The sequence below is a fragment of the Galeopterus variegatus genome, unplaced genomic scaffold (genome assembly GCF_000696425.1).
Source record: "Galeopterus variegatus unplaced genomic scaffold, G_variegatus-3.0.2 Scaffold723, whole genome shotgun sequence".
NCBI classification, from domain to species: Eukaryota; Metazoa; Chordata; class Mammalia; order Dermoptera; family Cynocephalidae; genus Galeopterus; species Galeopterus variegatus.
In genome coordinates, this window is record NW_007726834.1 from 96408 (window position 1) to 105583 (window position 9176).

Below are 9176 nucleotides of genomic sequence, written 5' to 3' on the forward strand. Positions count from 1 at the left end.
GAAAAAAAAAAAAAAAAAAAAAAAAAAAAAAAAAAAAAATCTGCCTCTGCTTCCAGCTACCCCCAAAATTACTCTGTACCAATTCTCCATCTTACCCTTCCCCATCCCCAACTGGAGTTGAAACCGGGGCATATATCTGGCTCAGGGAAAATCAAGCCTTAGACTGACCAAATCAGATCTCCCTCAGGAATTCTGAATTAAGCCTCATGGAGACTGAAGTCTATTTATAGCAGAACACAAGAGTCCATTAACTCTTACTACTGAAGTTTCTGGAACTGTTTTGGTTCTAGCCCTTTCTGAGTCCTGGCTGTTCAGCTTTTCCTTGGATTCTACAACAGCTAGATACGTTTGATAAATCTCCTTTTCTGTGAGCTGATTTAAATAGGTTTCATTTCCTTATTATCAAGAAAGTCTTAGCACCCTAGTAGGATGGTTAAGGCTACTATCAAAAAAACCCAGGAAATAAGTGATGGTGAGGATATAGAGAACTTGGAACCTTTGTGCACTGTTGGTAGGAATGCAAAATGGTACAGCCATTAGGGAAAACTGACTGGAGGTTCCTTGAAAAATTAAAAATAGAATTCCCATATGATCCAGCAATTCTACTTCTGAGTATATACCCAAAAGGACTGAAAGCTGGTTCTCAAAGAGATATTTGTACACCCATGTTCATAGCAGCATTACTCACAATAGCCAAAAGGTGGAAACAACCCAAGTATCTATCAACAGATGAATGGAAAAACAAAATGTGGTATATACATATGATGGAATATTATTCAGCCTTAAAAAGGAAGAAAATTCTGGTAAATGCTACAACACGGATGAAACTTGAGGACAAAGGGAAACAAGCAAATCACAAAAAAAAAGACTAATTCTGTATGATTCCACTTATATGAGGCACCTAGAGTAGTCAAATTCCTAGAGACAAAGCAGAAGGGTGGTTTCCAGGGGAGAGGGGAACAGGAAGTTGTTTACTGGGTACAGAGTTTCAGTTTTGCAAGATGAAAAAGTTCTATGATCTGTTGCACAATAATGTGAATATACTTAACCTACTAAACTGTACACTTAAAAATGGTTAAGATGGCAAATTTAACATTATGTGTTTTTTACTATAATAAAGACAGTTCATTATTATGTGTAATAATAAAATCGGAAATACCTTAGATTAGCAGGAAATGAATAAATTGTAAAACAGTATATTCATACAATAAAATACTATACAGCAGTTAAAATGGACTCAAATTACATGTATCAACCTAAGTAAATGTCAAAAACCATACTGAGCAGATATTAAGATAAAAAATGGTATATATTGGATTATATGGTACACACTGGATTATCGTATTGTTAGAAAATTATAAACACCAAATTCAGGATAGTCACTACCTCTAAGGAAAGAGGAAAGAAGAGAAGTACACTAAGGCTTCACTGTTTCTGTAATGTTTTATTTATTGGGGGGAAAAAAAAAGATTTGGGCTGGTTGGTTAGAGCACATGCAGCCTTGTAACACCAAGGTCAAGGATTTGGTTGCCCATACCAGCCAGCCATCACCCCCTCAAAAAAAAAAAATCTGGAGCAAATATAACAAAATGTTAAGATTTGATAAAGCTGGGTGATGGGTATATAAATGGTATTATTCTTTATATTTTTCCATATGTTTAAGGTACTTTATAATTTAAAAATTAAGACAGCACAAATGATGTTTTATGTTGAAAAACTGTTATTTTTATTTATAGCAAATTTCTACTTTCTCAGTATCAAGGAGTATATAAATCTCAATTTAAGGAGATGAATGATTATGTGTTATTTCTCCTCTTACGAATAAACAAATAGATACAAAGACAGGAGAAATTAGAGGCTTTCAGAGAACTACTGCAAGCCATTTTCTGATGTAGTTGGTACCACAGCAGGAAGACTTGTGCCAACAGCTTCTTAGAAAGAAACAGCCAAGAATAAAGGTCTTCATAGTCAAGCAAGAGTTAATGTCTGAATGTTTAATTCCTACTGAGGTCTGCATCCAGCTTTCCCGAAGTTGCATGACCAGCTTTGCCATACACAGCATCTAGGCAACTCCTTGCCAGTTCTATTAAAATCTGACCATAGCTGTAAGAATAATGGCCCAAGCATTTCCTAGAATCTTTACTTCAAAATTTTCTTTCCTATAATGGGAGCTTTTCAAAAACAAAAGTAAAAGAAGCTAGTAGATCTTATTAGCAAATGTGTCAGCACAGCCTTTCAGAGTGATTTGCCATGCCTGAAAACAAACACAAGAAACAGTTGTGCTTCCTTGAATACACAACCAGAATTTAATGTTATGAAACCAGGTTGCGAATAACCTTGTAAATATGACAAGATGGTAAAAAGAAACTGAAACATGAATTTCAGATAAATATCAGAATACCATTAATTGCCTGGCTTTGAGTTATCTGAAATCAGTAAGATTACTCAAAATCCTACTACATGGTAAAAGTCTAATAAAACATTTTTTGCTAAGGCAGGAATTAGTCCAGCCTCTGAAACCAGCTTTAGAATGCAATTCTGCTGTATCTTTAATTTGTATTAACCTTCATTAGTAGGATGGATTTTCAGAAAACACCATGGATGCACTGACATTTCCCCTAAATCCACAGTATACGATAGAAATCCAAAGGACTCAGCGCTGTTCCAGACGCTGAGTTAAGACGGCTATCAGAGTTCATGGCCTATGTAAAATTTTTCCTTAATTAAGAACAATTTGTCTTACTCCTTTTTTATGATGAAAATCTAGTGATTAAAAAATATGCTATTAGAGCATAATCTTATATAACATTCTGTGTAGAGAAATGCGTGTAAATGAGGAAAAGGGATGGATATGTTCTTATGCATATACGCACAAAGATGCTTTTATATAATAATAAAAACCCCACATCCCCAACAAAGCTTATAAATACACTAAATACACAATTTCAGTCTCTAAATTTCATTCTGTGTACCTTTCATCTCAGAAAGAAATCCCCCAGTCTCTTCTACAGCTAAACTTATGCTGAGGTATGGGGGGAGGGGGAACGATACTTTCTTCAGAGATACTGTCTTTCCCAAAGAATATTCAAGACAAGGAAGCTGTGAGTTCTAAGATCCAGAATCCGACAATGCCAGAGGCATACAAGTGAATCAGACACGAGGTATGTTGGCTTAAAATAAAGGCACCTTTAGTTTTTAGAATTTGGTTCCATAAGCTCCATAAGGGAAACAAAGAACCTAATTTACCAAAAGGGAAGAAAATGTGATATAAATGTGTAAGGTAAGGGTTCCACATCAGGGACTAGCAAAAATACAAGGTGAGCCAGGAATTTCTTGTGCCAGAAAGCAAGGAAGCAATCATACCCCACAGGTCAAATATGGAACATTTTGGGCATCAAAAAGAATGTAATTTTTGGTAAAACACACAATAAGTTAAAATCCATGAGTTCCTAATGATACTAAAACAAAGAGAGTGAGAAAAAGAAATAATTCATTTACCACCATTAGAGATGACTATTATACCACCTCCTTACTCAGAAAAGTTAAAGGGAAAGAATTAAAAATTTACCTCAACTTTTTAGTAGAAATTATAACTTACTAACAGATAAGGGAAATCTTTACAGAAGATTGAAAGCTAATCAATGTAAAAGGAATAGCAGAATTAGAAAATCACCATTTTGCAACAACCAATTAATTAACTGATTCAGGCAAGAGTAATCATCAGTAGGTGAAAGGTTGCTAGAGAAGCATAATAGTATGGTGCCAAAGTGGCACCACTCTCCAGATTACTTGTTAATTACAAAGGGAAAAGATGTCTTTACAATAGAGAGATCTGGTATTTATCACCTTAAACAAATGATCAAACTTAGCATCATTAATAGACATTATGACATTATGTTTCTCCTACTATGATGCAATGAGGAGCAGAGCAGCACCTATGGAATATTCTTACCAAAAAATTTTAACCAGAATCTAATCAAGCGTTTAGATCCCAGTGCCAGTTTATAGGTAACACAGGGATAAAGGAACAAATTAAATAAAACTGAGAAAACAACCAGAAAATTCCAGAAGTGGTATATTCTGCAAGACAAATGGCCTGGTCTCTTCGAAAAACCAGTATTATGTGGCTTCTAAAGTGTTCTAGATTTATTTTTATTTTTATTTTTTTAAAAAGATGACCGGTAAGGGGATCTTAACCCTCGACTTGGTGTTGTCAGCACCACGCTCACCCAGTGAGCGAACCGGCCATCCCTATATGGGATCCGAACCCGTGGCCTTGGTGTTATCAGCACTGCACTCTACCGAGTGAGCCACAGGCCGGCCCGTAAAGTGTTCTAGATTTAAAAGGAGACTAATGAGACATTTTTGGAGAAAAAAATTCAAACAGCTAAAAAAGTGTTATCTTCAAGACAACTGAGAAAATCTGAACATGAACTGGATATTAGATGGTATTAGAGAATTACCATTAACTGCCTTAACTGCGAAAGTATTGTAAGAACAACTAAGTAAAACAACGTCTTTTTTTTATGAAGTTGCATCTAAAATATCTAAGGGTAAAGTGTCATGATGTCTGCAATACAAAAATTTATATACCATATATCTAAACACATATGCACATATATAGATGAAGCAAATACAGCAAAATGTGAGAATCTGTTGAGTCTAAGTGATGGGTATAAAGGTGTTAACTGTACTATTCTTTTAATTTCTTTGGTATGTTTAAAATTTTTTCACTTAAAAAAGCTGTAAAAAAAAAAAAAAGGCTCAAAATGCACTTCCTCCAGGAAGGCCTCCCAAATGAACTCTCCTGTAACCTTTAATCAGGCCTTTCTGAGGTCCTCTCAGCAGGGAACACAGTGTATTACTCTTCGTATTCTGTTTTCTAGCTGTTCTCTTATTATTTCGTATATACAATAGATTTGGTTTTTCAACAAGATTGTAAACCCCTTCGGGCACAGACACCTTTTAATTCTTTTCTGTTTCTTCACAGCTCATAGTGAAGTATTCCACAATCACTTTTAAAAAGTGCTCGTACCAATAGTCTGTGCCAAGACAGCAGGCACTCAGTAAAGCACAATAACTAACTGGGTTAGCTTTTCAATTCCTCAACAGAACAGCAGTTCACTTGTATAAACAATTTCAAGTCACAGCTATCAGAAGGAGACCATAAAATATCACTTACAGGCTTACAGAATTTCACACAGAGAAAACAGCATCTCAGAGTTAAAGGAAGAAATTGGGATATAGGTTTTATATGGCTTCCTAGCATTGTCATGGATTTGCTGTTATCCAGGCATATGACTTTATTCTCATGACATTCTTCAGTCAAACAATATCTTCCACCACCCCACATCTGCAAAACAGTGATATTTATCCACAACTACTCAGTGTAATGAAGCTTAACAAGCTACATGATGAACTTTAAAATCTTAGCTAAAAGACTGCACAAAAGATAAAAATTTTTTTTTTTTTTTTTTTTTTTTAAAAAGATGACCGGTAAGGGGATCTTAACCCTTGACTTGGTGTTGTCAGCACCACACTCAGCCAGCGAGCCAACCAGCCATCCCTATATGGGATCCGAACCCGGGGCCTTTGTGTTATCAGCACCGCACTCTCCCGAGTGAGCCACGGGCCGGCCATAAAGTTTTGATAACACAGCACTGATGAGGGAACAGGCAGACTCCCACTGATGGCAGGAATATAAATTCATACAACCTCTGTGGAAAACAATTTAGCAATATCTAATAACATTTAAAATGAACACATCCATTAATCCAGCACTTCCACTAGGAATTTAATCCAACACCCATGTACATATTATGGATATACAAGGAACTAATTGCAGCACTGGGAAAAACCTAAAGTCCAATAATAAGAGTTGGCCAAATGATGATACATCTATACAATGCCATTTTTCAAAAAGGAAGAGATACTGTATATATACTGCATGGAATGATCACTGAGATAAATTAAATGAAAAAAGCAAAGTGGAGAATAACGGGTACAATATCTTACTATTTGTGTAAAACAAACAAAAACAGGGGCAGGCCTGGTGGCACACTGCTACAGTGCGCTGCTTGGGAAGCTCAGCAGCGCTCCCGCCAAGGGTTCGGATCCCACATACAGACCGGTTCCCGCTCACTGGCTGAGCGAGGTGCGGACGCAACACCGAGGGTTGCGATCCCGTTGCCGGTCCCGGTCCGGTACGGGCACGACACTGAGGGTTGCGATCCATTGCCGGTCACGAAAAAAGACAAAAAGGAAAAAAAATAAATAAATAAATAAAACAAACAAAAACAAAAACCACCAAAGAATATATATGTGTATGGGCTTGTAAAAGCATAGACTATCTCTGGAAGAATAAACAAGATTGTTGCCTTTGAGGAGGATAACTACATGGATGAAAGGAAGACTGTAGAAGAAAGACTTTTCACTCTTTGTGTACCTTTTGAATTTTGTTTCATATATATGTACATGTGTTACCCACTTGAAAGAGTGATTTTTTTAAAATAAATCTCTGCACCAATATGAATTATTTAAATTGACTCATCTTAATCCTAAAAGGATTTAATGCCTTTTTACCATTAAAATTTTAAATGAGGCTTCAGTGAATTCAACTAGATGAAATATTTCCAGATAAGAGCAAAGCACCCTAGATGGCAGAAACCTATGGAGAAGAAAGATGGACATTTATTATCTCAATAGTTCTAGATTTCACCTATTCCAAGTCTGGACATAGGCAACTAAACATCCCTAACCAAACCAGACACTATAAGCTCTAACAGGAGAAGTCACTAAAGGACCAAATGGACACCAACTGCCCTGGCCCTAAGTGTGGGGCTATCACAATAACTTCTACGCATGGAAAAACAGATGAGTCTCCAGCTCTTTCCCAAGACAGAGGATAATATATGCACCCCAGATCCTTTGCTTCTTCTATCATCTCTTGGCTCCAACTGCAACCATGGTAACAGGAAACAGCAAAAAAGACAGATGAACCTTGTAAAGGCCAGGGTTAAATGAGGAAGTGAAAAATATACATGTACTTTAAGGCACAAGAACATAAGGTCTGAGTTAAAGAATGGAAGCCAAAAAAGCCTTGAGAGAAGAATATCAAGGAAAGTAGAACACAAAAGAAAGAGAATAGAAAATAAGGCTTACTAATATATCCCATTCTTAGTTATCCAGCTAGGACACAAGGTTGGCAAGGATAACTGAAAAACACAGAAAATGTCCCTCCCTCCTCCCCCATGCCCCTTCCCACTACAATTTACCTATTCATTTCAGTGCTATTCAGCCAACCTTTTGCTTGTATGAGTTTATCTTTTCCTCACTCTGTTCTGATGACAGAGGTAAGAAGCAGTGAAGTATCTAAGAGTGGCAACACAGGAGCAAATTAAAGGGCCACGTATAACCTGCCAACTGAAAACCCTGGTCCTAGATCGCTGAAATATTATTGTACTTTAAAGTTCCTTTTTGGGAGAGGGTGGTGCTGGATAAAGTTCCTTATATTAAATTTCTTTTGTTTGCCAATGTGAAAGAAACCTCACTCTCATTACTTAAAGTTAAAACCTCCACTGGATAAGTTATTGTCCACCAATAGTTTCAGATTGCCTTTGTTTTCATGTGATGTTCACAGAGCATCAATAATAACAGCTAACACGAAAGCGCTCAGGAAGATCTTTCACAAAAAATGAGGCAAACAAGTCACAAGGTAGGAGGGCTGGCAGATGAGAATCCTGATGTCCTGATTTACAGTTACGACCCTAAGCTTTATACTGTGTGCGCTCTTCATCTCTACCTTTTCTAGTTCTGAGAATAATTGAGAATTTTGCTAAGAGGGGATGCCCTCCTTAGTTTCTTTTTTTGAGAGGCCCTTAGTCCTCTCAAAATCCCCTGCCAGAATAACAGAACGGGTTGGAGGACCTACTCCTAAATTTAGGGAAGTATGTACTAAAGGTACAGCATGACGATAGGACAGGAAAGGAAAAGTAATCCTAGAACTAGAAGTTGCGGTGACAGTTTCAAAAAAAGTGTCAGTGTGGGACACGCTGGCTCTGGGAGGCGTTTGTAGCCTGGGAGTCTCTAGGGCAACACCAGATGCAAACAGCGCTTTGTCCATAATTCCCTCACATAATTTAAAGTCTCCCTTTTGGACAGGAACATCATGATCCCTATATGGCAGCAAGTCTAGTCCACCGCCTGGGAAGAAGGCAGGCGTGTGGTCAAGGGGCTCTTTATCCCGCAGGTCCCTGCAAAACCGCGATGCGCATGCGCCCCCGCGGGCAGCGAACAAGCACCCGGAGCGCGTTCACACTCGCGCATGCGCAGTCACCCATCTCGCCGCAGGCGACAGCTCACTATTTGGCAAGGGGGATGGGGCTGGGAAATGATGGAGGGGGCTGAAGGCAGGGGGCGCGTTTGTGTCTTCTGAACGCTTGGGATAAGGAGAGGGACGGTTGGTTAGGCTCTGGCATTCCCAGGCCACGTAACCTGAGTGTAGGAAACGGGGCAGAGTATATATGTGGGGGGGGGGTTAGCCACCTCTTAAGAGAGGCGTCCCCCCCACTCCGACAGGACAACCCCCTCCCTCGACTCTCCTCCCCCCACTCACCTGAGAGCGGCGGCGACAGCTGCTGGTCCGCGTCCCCCTGCGCTCGCCTCATAGTGTCCGCAACATCCGGGACCTGCGGGACCGTCGATACAAAAATACACACACACTCGGAGCGCGCACACTCACACACACACCAACACACACCGGCCGGGGCGTCATGGCGTCAGCACGCCGACGCAGCGAGCGCGTACCCGCCGGGCCCCACCCCGCGCGGCCTCCTCCTCTCTACTTCCCTCCCCTTCCTTCCCCTCCCAGGTTCTCCTGCCCCTCCTCCCTCTTCCTCAAGACTCCGCCTACCTTCCCAGTGCGCATGCGTCCCGAGGCCTCACCAGGGCCCGGGGATTTGAAGGGAAGAAGGGGCCTGAGTAGAAAGAGGCGGGAACTCGGTGGGGGTCGCATGCGGGGCGCGGGAGTCTGTGCCGAGGTGCGAGGACCAGAGACATACCAAGCGGGAGAGTGGGGTCGGGTGGGTGGCGTAACAATAAAGGCATTTCACAACAGCAGCTTATATTTGCAAGCACTTTATGAATTACCAACAACTTTTACATGCCTTAGCTCATAT

General features: G+C 39.7%; 1 protein-coding gene across 2 annotated transcripts in view; it reads right to left on the reverse strand.

Moving 5' to 3' along the window:
* Positions 1 to 8836, reverse strand: part of SPOP (speckle-type POZ protein) — a 67523-nt gene extending 58687 nt beyond the window's left edge. The window contains exon 1 of one of the 2 annotated variants that reach the window (XM_008571796.1): positions 8615 to 8836. The gene's annotated coding sequence lies outside the window, so the exon portion shown is untranslated. The remainder of the gene's footprint in view (positions 1 to 8614) is intronic. The other variant, XM_008571795.1, reaches the window with a different exon arrangement.
* Positions 8837 to 9176: the final 340 nt, after the last annotated feature.